Source organism: Bos taurus, chromosome 1 (genome assembly GCF_002263795.3).
Source record: "Bos taurus isolate L1 Dominette 01449 registration number 42190680 breed Hereford chromosome 1, ARS-UCD2.0, whole genome shotgun sequence".
Lineage (NCBI taxonomy): Eukaryota > Metazoa > Chordata > Mammalia > Artiodactyla > Bovidae > Bos > Bos taurus.
Genome location: NC_037328.1, coordinates 137,907,433 through 137,921,407, shown reverse-complemented (window position 1 = coordinate 137,921,407; position 13,975 = coordinate 137,907,433). Strand labels below are relative to the sequence as shown.

The following is a 13,975-nucleotide window of genomic DNA, read 5'->3' as shown; positions in this document are numbered from 1 at the left end:
GATGGCATCACCAACTCGATGGACATGAGTTTGAGCAAGAGAAAAAGCAAGAGTTCCAGAAAAACATCTACTTCTGCTTTATGGATATGCCAAAGCCTTTGACTATGAAGATCACAACAAACTATGGAAAATTCCTCAAGAGATGGGAATACCAGACCACCTAACCTGCCTCGTGAGAAATCTGTATGCAGGTCAAAAAGCAACAGGGAACAATGGACTGGTTTCAAATTGGGAAAGGAGTACGTCAAGGTTGTATATTGTCACTCTGCTTATTTAACTTATATGCAGAGTACATCATGCAAAATGCAGTGCTAGATGATGCACAGGCTGGAATCAAGATTGCTGGGAGAAATATCAATAACCTCAGGTACCCAGATGACACCATCCTTATGGCAGAAAGCAAAGACGAACTAAAGAGCCTCTTGATGAATGTGAAACAGGAGAGTGAAAAAGCTAGCTTAAAACTCAACATTCAAAAAATGAATATCATGACATCAGTCCCATCACTTCATGGCAAATAGATGGGGAAACAATGGAAACCAATGGAAACAGTGACAGATTTTATTTTCTTGAGCTCCAAAATCACTGCAGATGGTGACTGCAGCCATGAAATTAAAAGATACTTGTTCCTTGGGAGAAAAGTTATGATCAACTAGACAGTATATTAAAAAGCAGAGTTATTATTTGCCAACAAAGGTCTTTCTAGTCAAAGCTATGGTTTTTCCAATAGTCATGTTTGGATATTAGAATTGGACCATAAAAAAAGCTGAGTACTGAAGAACTAATGTTTTTGAACTGTGGCATTGGAGAAGACTCTCAAGAGTCCCTCGGACTGCAAAGAAATCCAACCAGTCCATCCTAAAGGAAATCAATCCTGAATATTCATTGGAAGGACTGATGCTGAAGCTGAAGCTCCAATACTCTGGCCACCTGATGCCAAGAACTGACTCATTGGAAAAGACCCTGACACTAGGAAAGATTGAAGGCGGGAGGAGAAGGGGATGACAGAGGATGAGATGGTTGGATGGCATTACCGACTTGATGGACATAAGCTTGAGCAAGCTTTGGGAGTTGGTGATGCACAGTGAAGCCTGGCATACTGTCCATGGGGTTGCAAAGAGTTGGACAGGAGTGAACTGAATAAGTCCTTAGAAAAAAAAATAAAGCTAGAAATTTGCATTAAAATGATGTATAACATGATCACATTTAAGAATGTATTTCAATATCATACAGCAAAGTTCAACAATGCAAACTGCAATTACTTTTGGACCAACTTTACAAAATGTCCCTGTCCTCTTAAAGGAGGAGTGAGTTATGTCATCTCGGAGTTTCTGTTAACCCTATTATTTTACAGTTCAATTACCTAGAATATGTGAGGCACTACACAAGGCAAATGAGATGGTTGGATGGTATCACCGACTTGATAGACATGAGTTTGAGCAAGCTCCAGGAGTTGGTGATGGACAAGGAAGCGTGGCATACTGCAGTCCATGGGGTCGCAGAGTTGGATGTGACTGAGCAACTGAAGTGAACTGATGCAAGGCCATGCAAGATGTGAACTGAACCTCAAACACATTATTATCTACTTAGGGGAAACAATCATGTACATATCTAAATCCATTGTTCATGAGGGAGCGTTTGCTGGGAGTCATGATGTTCGCAGAGGAGAAGCCACATCTTGCAGGTTGAGCAGAAACATTTTCATAAAGGATTTTGCAAAATCAACTGATGTTCTCCTCTGTAATTTTCTCAATTGGCTTCCAATTTTATTCCATTAATTTTTTGAATCGTTATTAGTTTTTATTTCAATTTCCTCTGCAGTGAATCCTGTCAGAAGTGTAAGAGTGACACAGAACCACAAAGATGTTGGCTTAATGCCAGGCTCACTATGAAACAGTCAGCCAAAATATTTATCAACAGGATTTTAATTCTACAGTTTGATTTAAATTTCTGCTCAGCTAAGTATGTGGTATATCTAGCTGGTAAGATTCCTAATCAAAGGACTTTCAAAGCAGCAAGACAAATATTTGTGTGAGAGTTTTGTTGCCAACCTCAGATGGCAAGGCTCTTGAATACAGACACCAATCAGAGTCCTTGGCAACCCTTCATGGAGTCCTTTTGGGAGTTTATTATCTGGCATTTTACATCATACCAGTTGAATGTACCCACATTCCCAAAGTGGGCTTGTAGAACACAGATTCTGGCCTGTTAATGACCTAACCTTCATAGGAAATGAACCTGGAGTAGTTCGTCCAGTAGTAATTTACAAACAGGCATTCACACTATGGGGTGGGGGTGGGGGGCAGGGAGCTTGGATGTGACCATTCATCTGAATAGGGCTACCTGCTGTTTCATTCCTTTGGGGGAACTTCACAAGGAGTGAGGTAGCTTCCTTTCAACCTTTCTGCTGTCTCCCTCCTGCCTTGCACTCATATTCCCTTCTGAACAGAGTTCTTCTCCAACCCATCACCACCTCCAAAGGAGGAGAAATGCTGTCTTTCATGTTCCTGAAACAACTCATCAAGTAAGCCTTGTTCAGATGCTCAGTCATGTCCAACTCTTCACAACCCCATGGACTGCAGCACACCAGGCTTCCCCATCCTTTGCCATTTCCCAGAATTTGCTCAAATTCATGTCCATTGAGTCAGTAATGCCACCCAACCATCTCATTCTCTGTCATCCCCTTCTCCTCCTGCCTTCAATCTTTCCCAGCATCAGGGTCTTTTCCAATGAGTCAGCTCTTCGCATCAGGTGGCCAAAGTATTGGAGCTTCAGCTTCAGCATCAGTCCTTCTAATGAATATTCAGGAGTGATTTCCTTTATTATTGACTAGTTTGATCTCCTTGGTCTCCAAGGGATTCTTAAGAGTCTTATCCAGCACCACAGCTCAAAAGCATCAATTCTTTGGCGCTTGCCTTTCTTTATGGTCCAATTCTCACATCCATATATGACTACTGGAAAAATTATGGTTGGAAAAACCATAGTAAGCCTGGAATGTCTAAAAAGGAACCATTGAGCTCCTTTAGCAACAGGGGGAATTAAATAGTGTTACTCATGCGAAGAGTTGACCCATTGGAAAAGACTGATGCCGGGAGGGATTGGGGGCAGGAGGAGAAGGGGATGAAAGAGGATGAGATGGCTGGATGGCATCACTGACTCGATGGACATGAGTCTGAGTGAACTCCGGGAGTTTGTGATGGACAGGGAGGCCTGGCATGCTGCAATTCATGGGGTCGCAAAGAGTCGGACACGACTGAGCGACTGAACTGAACTGAACTGAACTGAGGCCTCCCAAAGGAGCATAAACTGGCCCCTCCTTTCACTGCAATGAGGCAAAGATTTTCCTACATGAGAAAATAACTTAAGGTATTCAGATGAGCACAGAAAGAATGACAGCAATAATTACATCACTTAGCAGAGAAGCCACTATCACTGTGATGCAGTCGGAAATGCACCACCCAGATCCTCCATGGAAGGAGTTGCTGCCCCAGCCTCAACACCAGCTTCCTCAGGGATCACCTCAGCTGTGCACTCAGCTATCAACCATGGAATATAAGACATTAGGATATAAACTTGAAGGTGTTTCCTGCTGCACTGTGAGGACATTAAAAACTGCCTGTGTTAGAGAAACCTAGAGTGAGACTAAGAGAGACAGAGACACAGATATGAGTAGTAAGCAGTGAAGATTGAGAGGGTGTAGGGGGAGAACTTATATAATATCTGTGGTGCATTTTTTCTAGCCACAAACTTGCTTTTGAAAGTTCTTCATAATGGCTTCCACATGACACTAACACATATTTTGGATACCCTACAAGTCACCACAGTTGGAAAAGTGGTTACTCTGAGCTATAAGCTTTATTGAATCTGCTACTCCCAGTTTATACCTTTGTTATTTAGGAAAGTCACTTTCCTTATTAGTTCTTTCATACTACATTTCAACATTAGGTGAGATTAAAAGATGGTTTAGAGTAATAGCTAACAAAAAGACAAAGAGATTCCGTCAATGTTTTGATTTCATTTATGCATTTTTACTGGGTTTAAGACTTGCTGCCTATTTACAATAGCCAAAGCAGGGAAGCAACCTAAGTGTCCATTGATTAAAGAATGGATAAAGAAGACGTAGTGTGTGTGTATATATATATATATATATATATATACACACACACATACACACAATAGAATACTACTCAGCCATAAAAAATAGTGAAATAATGCCATTTGCAGCAAGATAGATGGACCCAGAAATTATAATACAAGCGAAGTAAGTCAGAAAAGAAAAACAAATATCATTTGATACCATTTGCATGTGGAATTTAAAAACTGAAACAAACTTATGTACAAAACAGAAATAGACTCACAGACATAGAAAGAAAACTTATGATTACCAAAGTGGAAAAGGGGGGAGGGATAAATTAGAAGTTTGAGATTAACAGATACACACTACAATATGTAAGATAGATAACCAACAGGAACCTCCTGTATAGCACAGGGAAATATATTCAGTATCTTGTAATTACCTATAAGGAGAAAGAATCTGAAAATTAATTCATTTTCAGATTCTTTCTCCTTATAGGTAATTACAAGATACTGAATATATATATTTCTCTGTGCTATACAGAAGCACTCATCTGACACACTAGTGAAGTAATGCTCAAAATTCTCCAAACCAGGCTTCAGCAGTACATGAACCATGGATTTCCAGATGTTCGAGCTGCTTTTAGAAAAGGCAGAGGAACCAGAGATCAAATTGCCAACATCTGCTGGATCATCGAAAAAGCAAGAGTGTTCCAGAAAAACATCTATTTCTGCTTTATTGACTATGCCAAAACCTTTGACTGTGTGGATCACAATAAACAGTGGAAAATTCTAAAAGAGATGGGAATACCAGACCACCTGACCTGCCTCTTGAGAAACCTGTACGCAGGTCAGGAAGCAACAGTTAGAACTGGACATGGAACAACAGACTGGTTCCAAACAGGAAAAGGAGTATGTCAAAGTTGTATATTGTCACCCTGCTTATTCAACCTATATGCAGAGTACATCATGAAAAACGCTGGGCTGGAAGAAGCACAAGCTGGAATCAAGATTGCCGGGAGAAATATCAATAACCTCAGATATGCAGATGACACCACCCTTATGGCAGAAAGTGAAGAGGAACTCAAAAGCCTCTTGATAAAAGTGAAAGAGGAGAGTGGAAAAGTTGGCTTAAAGCTCAACATTCAGAAAACGAAGATTATGGCATCTGGTCCCATCACTTCATTGCAAATAGATGGGGAAACAGTGTATACAGTGTCAGACTTTATTTTAGGGGGCTCCAAAATCACTGCAGATGGTGACTGCAGCCATGAAATTAAAAGATGCTTACTCATTGGAAGGAAAGTTATGACCAACCTAGACAGCATATTAAAAAGCAGAGATATTACTTTGCCAACAAAGGTCCGTCTAGTCAAGGCTATGGTTTTTCCAGTGGTCATGTATGGATCTGAGAGTTGGACTGTGAAGAAAGCTGAGTGCCAAAGAATTGATGCTTTTGAACTGTGGTGTTGGCGAAGACTCGTGAGAGTCCCTTGGACTGCAAGGAGATCCAACCAGTCCATCCTAAAGGAGATCAGTCCTGGGTGTTCATTGGAAGGACTGATGCTAAAGTTGAAACTCCAATACTTTGGCCACCTCATGTGAAGAGTTGACTCATCAGAAAAGACCCTGATGCTGGGAGGGATTGGGGGCAAGAGGAGGAAAGTATGACAGAGGATGAGATGGCTGGATGGCATTACCGACTTGAGGGATATGAGTTTGAGTGAACTCCAGGAGTTGGTGATGGACAGGGAGGCCTGGCATGCTGCGGTTCATGGAGTCGTAGAGTTGGACATGACTGAGTGACTGAACTGCACTGATGAATTCATATAAATCACTTTGCTGTATACCTAAAACTAACACAACATTGTAAATAAACTACACTTCAATAAAAAAAAAATCTCAAAAAAAACACTTGTTGAAAAGCTTTAGTAGATTGATTTAAATACTGACTCTTCACCATATACAAATAGGCCATCATCATAACTGTCAACATCATCAACTTATGTGGAATATTAATTCTATACCAGGTACCAGGTTCAATCATTCTAATATATTACCCCACTTAATTTTCACAACTCTATGATACATTAACTCCATTTGACAATGAGGAAAATAAGGTTTAAAAGAGATAATTATTTTCTTTGAGGTCACATCTGAGTAGCAGACATAGCACTCAAACAGCATTCTCTGGCATAAAAGATTTTCCTCTTTACCATGCAATCTGCCTTCCAAGGTTATACTGCTCAGCCACTTAACCGTAGTCAAATCTTCTGAAAGCTAAAGTTAACTGTAACACAATTCCATTAAGCTACTTAACTTTGTCATGAGAAACATGCTGTACCTTTAAGAATCCAGGAAGACAAGGGGCCCAAAGATGGAACATAGGTCCAATGAAGTTAAAATATGTCTAAGAATATTTTTCTACTACTTTCATGTACTCCGTTTACAATAATAGATGCTGAATAAGTATGTTGATTGAATGAATGATCAATGAAATAATAATTAGGCATCCATCAAATTGTTGGTCCATACCTTTCCTGTTCAAAGACCATGTAGATGCTGTTTGGTTTCTCTTTTGGTATTTAATGAAGCAGAAATTGGAAAATAGCTTGATTTAGATTCCCCTTAGGATATGTTTAAAATTCCTGGATGGTTATATGCTTTACATTTTTGCTTAGTGAGAAAAATTTAGTTACACTGAGTTGAAGACTGTTTCGTTTAAATTTTTATTTTATATTGTACTATATTTAATTTACAATGTCGTGTTAGTTTCAGGTGTACAGCCAAGTGACTCAGTTATACATATACTTTTTTTTTTTTTTTCAAATTATTTTCCCATTTAGTTTACTATAGACTATTCCCTATAGGAGCTTCCCTGGTGGATCAGATGGTAAAGAATCTGTCTGCAATGTGGGGGACCTGGGTTTGATGCCACCTGGAGGATGGCATGGCAACCCACTCCAGTATTCTTGCCTGGAGAATCCCCATGGACAGAGGAGCCTGGCGGGCTACACTCCATAGGGTCACAAAGAGTCGGACACGACTGACTGACTAAGTACAACACAACACACAGAATGTTGATCATCCTTGATTCTATTCTCAGTTCTGGAAAGTTAAATTGAATTAAATCAAGCATTTGAAGTCTGATAGAACAGAGGTCAACAACACTGGGATTAGACCCAGACTGCCTAGATTTTCACTTTCACAAGCCATACAATTTTGGACAAGGCGTTTAACCTTTTTGTGCCTATTTCCTATATGTAAAATGGGGGAAATAATGCACTTAATTAATGGAGTTATTATGAGTTAATACATGTACATTACTTAGAAGTGCTTGGCATTAAATATATATTTTTCAAGAACATCTAGTATAATTTCTAGTGTCCAAGAGGCATTTGTTTAGCACAGATCCTCTAGAATGAGCTGATATCTTCCCTTCTTACTGACTATAGCAAGGGTCCCCAACCTCCAAGATCTAATGCCTGATGATCTGAGGTGGAGTTATGTAATAATAATAAAGTGCATGATAAATGTAATGCATTTGAGTCATTCCAAAACTATCCCCCAACCTGGTCTTTGGTCTGTGGAAAAATTGTCTTCCTTGCAACCAGTCTTTGTTTCTAAAGAGGGTGGGGCTGCTAGAAACTTCCAACTCTCTTGATGGAATAAACTAACAAAAATCTAACCCTCATGTCCAGCTACCTGAGTTCTTTTTTTGTCTTTTAGTTCCTATGTTTTATTGTCAGAAGTCTACCTCTAAAAGTCCTCTGCCACACCCTAAAGCTTCCCTAGTACAACCCACTTCCTGTTACCTCCATTTTTTGTTGACAGGTAAAACTTGTCTCAGAATAGATGCATCAATAGTAAGAGAGGTCTAAGGGCTTGGCCTTATTCAGGAGGTGGGTAAAGGTAATGAATCAGATTAGAATTTACTAGGAATACATATAGCAGGTTCGGCAAGGATAGAATAAGTGGCTGTTTCCTGAGGTCACCCACACAGTAAAAAGCTGTTCAGTTTTCTGCCCGGTTCAGACCCTAGTAAGGAAGTAAGAAAGTTATTTCCTGCTTCTTCCGCAGTGAGGAATGGCTTCAGATGGCAGGCTGACTATTGAGATTCCCAATTCAGTTCTGTGAAATTTGAAGCATGTGAAACCCCAACAGTGATAGTCTTTCTCCATATTTGGAGGTGCTGTAGATTTTCTTCTGTGTTTTGTGATACTGCAGCATAGAGTTACTACAAGCTAAATGTCATTATTATTTTAGATAACTTTGTTTTTACCCTTCTTTAGCCACATGATTCTAGCCTGGGGGGTCCAACCTTAACTCTGCACCAAATCCCCAGATTGTGACTCATTTCATTTATGTTTACCTCTTCCTATTCCAGTTAGTATCCTCTGTAACAAATATCCCAAACACAGTGGTGTAGAGCAACCATTTCAACATGCTCATGGATTGTGTGAGTTCCTCACACCATGACTGCTGGGTTTCAAGAGCAAGTGTTGCTCCAAACCAGGCAGAAGCTGTATTTCCTCACATAATCCAGCCTCAGAGGTGCACAAAATTCACTACAGTCATGAGTCTACCCAGATCTCACACCTTGAAAGGAAGGATGTCAAAGTCCTATTACAGGAAGAACATGAGGAAGGGTCCAATTTTTGTAGCCATCTTTGGAAGACACAATGTGTTAAACACCCACTTCCCTGATTCTAGCTCTCAGGCATGATGTCATCTCATTACTGGCTCTTCATTCAAGTGTCTGCTTGCCATTCTTCTTGTGGACACTGGTACCCTAAATCATCCATCTCATCTTCCCCTCATGGCTGTGCCCTGGTCCTGGTGCCCGCCTGAACTTGGTTTTGTTCATCACCACTATTTCCACTCAGGGTCAGTTTTGTCTAATGTGAGTTTTACATATATATCCCTCGCCTCTCTGTTTCTCTTCCAACAGAGAAGCAAATTCCATTTAGTTCATTGTTAGTCATACCTAGTATTGAAAATGAAAAAGTGTTAGTCACTCAGTCACCTCCGACTCTTTGCGACCGCATGGACAGTAGCCTGCCAGGCTCCTCTGTCCTTGGAATTCTCCAGGCAAGATACTAGAGTGGGTTGCCATTTCCTTCTCCAAGGGATCTTTCCAACTCAGGGATCAAACCCAGGTCTCCCACATTGCATGCAGATTCTTTACCATCTGAGTCACCAGGAAAGCCTTATATCTAGTATTACTAGTTCTAAGAACCAATGTTCCTAATGATTAATTTTCTCACAATCCTGAACATATAGGAATAAGTACAATTGAATGCATTGCTGACACAGTATATTCAGAGTATAAATCTAGATATTTTCTGACTTGGGACAGAGCTGGAATAGAATCATAGATCAGTAGAGACTGAATTCAAGGCCACTTTAATTGTGTTAAAAGGCCAGACCAATGGGATTTCATTCAAATCCCACATACCGGGGTTTGTCCAAGGGGTTGCAATGAGTGTTAGGAGCCAGCATAGAAATATAAAAATTACACATCCACTTTAGAGACCCAAATGTTTAGAACATCCACTATTTCAAATAGTGTATCAAAAATTCAAATGGAGAAACAGAAGCTAATTGTAGCAGATGGGCTACTAGATAAGTGATAAGGGAGAAAATGATAACCATCGATTTAAAATTTTTACTTGATTATTGAAGACTATTTGGAATATATCAACATGAATAAAGAAAAAATAAAATATCTTATTTGCTCACAGCTCAGAGAAAAGTATGTACCTTTGGTGAATTTTTTAATTTTGTGTATATTATAACATATTCTTTCATAATTTTGACAGCTATGGGATCATATTACCCTTACATCCTTCTTTTAAAAGTGATATTTCATTATCTATATTATTAAATATTGCTTCAAAATTTCACTGTTAATAGCTGAACACTATTGAACTGTATGAAGATAATTTATGTAATTATTTTCCTATTGTTGTACATATAAGCTATTTTAATATTTCTACTATTATAACCACCACTGTGAGGAGCAACCTTCTTTATACATAAGGTTCACATATTAATTAGATCCTATTTTCATTAGCAAAAATAAAAAGTTTAGAATATCTCCCCCTTGCCCCCTCAAAAACAATTTTCATCATTTTTAAAACTTAAGGAATTACAATAATTGTAAAATTGTATCTTATTTTATATTCACATTTATTTGATTAACAGAATAGAATATTTTTATGTGTTTATTAGCCATTTAAGAGTCTATTTTAGGAATTATGCCCATAGTTTGTGCACATGTATCTGTGGGCATGTGATGATAATATCTGAAGCAGAAATTTATGTATAAGTCAGGGTTTTTAACTGCAAGGAAAAAAGAGAGAAAGTAAGGAAATATAGAAAGAAAGAAGGAAGAAACAAGGTTATGTTAAAAAGATCTGAGGTAGTTCCTAGTGTCTTTGGGAAGGCTTGAAAACTAACCTGGAGGCTAAACAGACAGGAAATATGACTAACACCTCCCTTTTCAACTGATTCTGGTCAAGAAACTACTGCCCCTATACAACAGCCACCAGAGAGAGAAACTCCTTGCTCTTTGTGTCTCATTTCACTAGCTTTTGAGTCAAAGTCTGGCACCACATGGCAAATTAACTAAGCCTTAGACTCCACAGGAATGAGGACACCTGCATGCACAACCCAAACTCCTGAGATGGAGATTTCCCATAACAGAAAGAGATGGCAGGTGGGGAGCTCAAACAAAAGTGAAGCACCTGTTACACTCTATAGTGGGAGGCCTCTTCTCTCTTTGTCATTGGTGTGACCTACAGTGTTAGGATAAAGCAGAAATCAGTGATGACCTGGGCACACCCAGGGATCACGTCTCAATGACACCTGCAATTAAGATGTCAGTTATGCCTCCTTATAGCTCATTAACTGATGAGACACTCCTTGTGGGTAGCCTTCCCTGCCTGAAATCCCCACAGTACCTAGGATGGCACCTTCCAGAAGACTCCCAGATACAAAGACATGATGTCTTGAACACCTCCTTTAGAAAGGGCATTAACTTTCTTGGCTGTGAAGCCAGCAGGCCAGCTAAGTGAGTCAGGAGGGGGCCAAATGTGCAAGGCTGAGACCATCCAGTGAGGCAGAAGACCCACTAGATACGCACACAAAAAACGCTGACAGTGTGATCAATCAACCTCATGGTTATCTTGAACTCTCCTTCCCTCAGAGTCACCTCTACCACACAGAAGACTTTCTGCTACTATGCTGATGGGTTTTCCAGGATTTATCACCATAAATTAAGCTTTTCACAACTCTGATATTAATTTAACTAACATTTCCTGGACAACTACTATGCATATATCTACTTGAGCTACACACACCAAGGTTTTCAAAATCCAGGTTATTGCTGAACATGCTATGTTCTACCTAGAATTTATGTAACTCCTGACTCTTCCCTTCTCCACCCTATATCTGCTCCAAAGGCTAACCTTGCTTTCTGGCTTCTGGCTGGGTTTGGGCAATGGTAGCACCAGCAGGAGACTGAAGGGAGAGAGGCAGGTGAAGCTGGTGTCTAGTCTTCCAGGCTCCTACATGCACTTTCCCTGTGGGGAAACTGCCTCTGTACAGTTCTGTACCTAGTTCTAGTGAGTGCCCTCTTGAAAAGTTATGACCAACATAGATAGCAGATTGAAAAGCAGAGACATTACTTTGCCAACAAAGGTCCGTCTAGTCAAGACTATGGTTTTTCCAGTGGTCATGTATGGATGTGAGAGTTTGACTGTGAAGAAAGCTGAGTGCTAAGGAATTGATGCTTTTGAACTGTGGTGTTGGAGAAGACTCCCAAGAGTCCCTTGGACTGCAAGGAGATCCAACCAGTCCATTCTGAAGGAGATCAGCTCTGGGATTTCTTTGGAAGGAATGATGCTAAAGCTGGAACTCCAGTACTTTGACCACCTCATGCGAAGAGTTGACTCATTGGAAAAGACTCTGATGCTGGGAGGGATTGGGGGCAGGCGGAGAAGGGGACGACAGATGATGAGATGGCTGGATGGCATCACTGACTCGATGGACGTGAGACTGAGTGAACTCCAGGAGTTGGTGATGGACAGGGAGGCCTGGCATGCTGCGATTCATGGGGTGGCAAAGAGTTGGACACGACTGAGCGACTGAACTGACTGAACTGACTAGGTCCCAGATTGCCAGGAGAAGTATCAATAACCTCAGATATGCAGATGATACCACCCTTATGGCAGAAAGTGAAGAACTAAAGAGTCTCTAGATGAAAGTGAAAGAGGAGAGTGAAAAAGTTGGCTTAAAGCTCAACATTCAGAAAACTAAGATCATGGCATCTGGTCCCATCACTTCATGGCAAATAGATGGGGAAACAGTGGAAATAGTGGCTGACTTTATTTTTCTGGGCTCAAAAATCACTGCAGATGGTGGTTGCAGCCATGAAATGAAAAGATGCTTACTCCTTGGAAGGAAAGTTATGACCAACCTAGACAGCATATTCAAAAGCAGAGACATTACTTTGCCAACAAAGGTCTGTGTAATCAAGGCTATGGTTTTTCCAGTAGTCATGTATGGATGTGAGAGTTGGACTATAAAGAAGGCTGAGCACTGAAGAATTGATGCTTTTGAACTGTGGTGCTGGAGATGACTCTTGCGAGTCCCTTAGACTACAAGGAGATCCAACCAGTCCATCCTAAAGGAGATCAGTCCTGGGTGTTCATTGGAGGAACTGATGTTGAAGATGAAACTCCAATACTTTGGCCACCTGATGTGGAGAGCTGACTCATTTGAAAAGACCCTGATGCTGGGAAAGATTGAGGGCAGGAGGAGAAGGGGACAACAGAGGATGAGATGGTTGGATGGCATCACTGACACAATGGCCATGGGTTTGGGTGGACTTCGGGAGTTGGTGATGGACAGGGAGGCCTGGCGTGCTGTGGTTCATGGGATTGCAAAGAGTCAGACACGACTGAGCAACTGAACTGAACTGAACTGAACTAGGTCCCAGGGTGGCATTGGCACCCCAATGCCTTGGGGTGGCACTATTCCCATCTTTGTGAACAGTCTTCAATATTACATACCATCTCTTTCCTTCCATGAATCTCAGATATGTCAACTAATAATACTAAGGCTATTACACTACTAAGAGATTAAAACAATTTTTTTCTTCATGTTAAAATCCTAATACTATGTCTGCAACTTACTTTGGAATTCATTTTACAAAGATGGAGTGATGGATAGAAGTGTGATAAAGCAAACATGGTAAAATGTTAGTGGTAGAATCTTGGTGGTGAGTGTTTGGGTGCTCATTATAAAATCTTTCCAACATTCTGAATGCTTGAAGTTTCACAATACAATGTTAGTGAAATCTTATTACCAAAGACATGGAGAAGACTTAAAAAACTCTAAAGGAATGTGACAAGTTTGATGGAATGGACTATTGGTGAGAAATATTAAGTACTGAGATTGACACAAGAAAAAATAATTGAATTGTCTAATAACCATTAAAGAAATTGGAAAGTTCATGAAGTATTTCCCCTTAAAACATACTAGGCCATTATGGTTTTACAGGCAAATTCTATAAAGTATTCAAGGACTTAGTAAATCCCATATTATCTAATCAGTGCAGTTTTCGTCTGTATCTTTCATTATTCCTTTAGGAAAGATTCCCAAAAATGGAATAACGAGTTCAAGACATATGAAAACGTTTGTGCCTCTTGGCTCCCTTCACTGATTTATATTGAGGATAACCAGCATTGTATTTTCATTTGCACAGCTCACCCCTGTCTTTCAGCCAATCTGTTTTTATGTCCTGTATAGCCTCTGTGTTCTCAGGCAGTGTCATGTCATCCTGTTTTGCAAAGTAAGATATTGACATATATTTGGACATCTATTGAGATATCAA

The 13,975-nt window shown here is 40.1% G+C and overlaps 1 protein-coding gene across 2 annotated transcripts in view; it reads right to left on the bottom strand.

Moving 5' to 3' along the window:
• The window catches only part of CPNE4 (copine 4), a 686,953-nt gene that overhangs the window by 424,976 nt on the left and 248,002 nt on the right, over positions 1-13,975 (bottom strand). The gene's annotated exons all lie outside the window — the stretch shown is intronic.